Genomic DNA, 1,719 nt, shown 5'->3' on the forward strand with positions numbered 1-1,719 from the left:
TGATACACCGTCGCACTTCTCTCCCGAAGTCTTGAGCAATAGCCGCAAAAGGTGCCTTTTGGCACTTCATCGCGACACGTCCAGCTCCAGGTGCCGACGAAGCGGCTTCCCAGCTCACCACCTCGCCTTCTCTGTCTCTCTCCTGGCCAAGGCCCATCAGTATCAAGTCTGAGCTCTCCCAAACCGCCCTTATCTTGGGTGATGAAGCCCACTCTGGCTCATACCACGGCTCTTACGGCCTCACACACGCCCGTTTCACCCACAGACACCGCCGGCACGCACTCCCACTTCACACACGCTCAAGCACAACCCCACCAAAGCACAGCCCTGCTCAGAATGGGCAAGATCCACCACTTGGTGACCCAGGTAGCTTCTGGCTCGCCACTGCACTCGGCTCCTCTGCAGCTGTCTCGCGCTCTTGCCACGACAGCACGCCGACGGCAAGCTTTGAGGTCCGTCTGGTGGACCTGCTGTCGCCACGGCCGCCACGCACATGCAGCTCACACCATGGCTCGACACCGGGGCCGCTCGTCCCGGTCGTGGCGGCGTGTGTGAAGGATGCGCGGCCGAGCCGCTGGCTGGCGCCGCTTAAACGTCCGAGATGGCCGCAGCACAGGCCATGCGTCGCGCCGCCGGCCAAGCCCAGCCTCTCGGCGGACCCCGGCCGTGCCAGAGGCAGCCCAGGTGGCGCGTGGGGCCGCGGCTCGGCGCTGGGAGCGCGCACGGGGCCCGCCCTCAGTTCAAGGCCGACCACCTGGGACGGCCACACCCCTGTGAAGAGAGCTTGGATGTCCCCTCGTCCAGCTCGCGAAGTCCCACTTTGGCATGCTCGTGCTCGTCACCATGTTCGTCTTTTTTGCTCATTCTTCTTGCGCGTCCCAGCGGCCCTAGTGCCACCAGCAAGCAGCCGGCTGCATGGGGCGAGAGGGTGCGTTTGAACGGCCTTTTCAAAGGTGTGAAAAACAGGGGCCCAGGCTTTATGGATCCGACACAATCAATGGCAATGAACGCGATCCAGTGCGTTTTGAGCACTTGAGCACACCGGATAGGGTCGATTCCGCATGGTACGGGACCCCTCGATCGTCTCGCCCTCCCTCACTGGTGTGTTCATTGGGGCGGGTCATAACAAACACGGTACAGGATCGAGGTGCACGCTGCCAAAGCAGTGTCGTCCCCCCTCTCCCCGACGGCGATGGCGGTGTGACCGATCGAGCTACAAGAGGAGCTTGTTCAGCAGGATCCGGGATAGTCAGATGCACTACCTCACTGGGCCTGAGACCATCGTACGACGCATCCATCACCGTCTCGGATTTGTGTGGAGTCGAACCACTCCGGGATGGGCAAGCCCATCAATTTTCACTATGTTTCTCCGCTGCACCTGCAGGGGATAGCGGGAGAGGGGTTGGCTGTATCTGGGACGGGAGGGAGGAGGAGGAGGGGGAGGACGGGGGGGGGGGGGGGGATTTAGGGGGGAACGGGGGGGGGGGGGCTCAAAAAATCAAAACCTGTTTTTATAACAACTCCTAAACGTTTTTCCCCCCCCGAGACTCCTAGCAACTCCTAAAGGTTTTTCACCCCCAAAGACTCCTTGGAACTTGGAGCCGTTTTTCCCCCCCAAAAATTGAAACCCCCCCAGGGCACCCGTTCCCCCACTCGGGGCACTTTAAAAAGCCTCCCCCCAAAATCCCCCGAAGGTCCTTTGGGTGGGGGGCGGGTGGT

Source organism: Emiliania huxleyi, assembly GCF_000372725.1.
Source record: "Emiliania huxleyi CCMP1516 chromosome Unknown EMIHUscaffold_119, whole genome shotgun sequence".
Lineage (NCBI taxonomy): Eukaryota > Haptophyta > Isochrysidales > Noelaerhabdaceae > Emiliania > Emiliania huxleyi.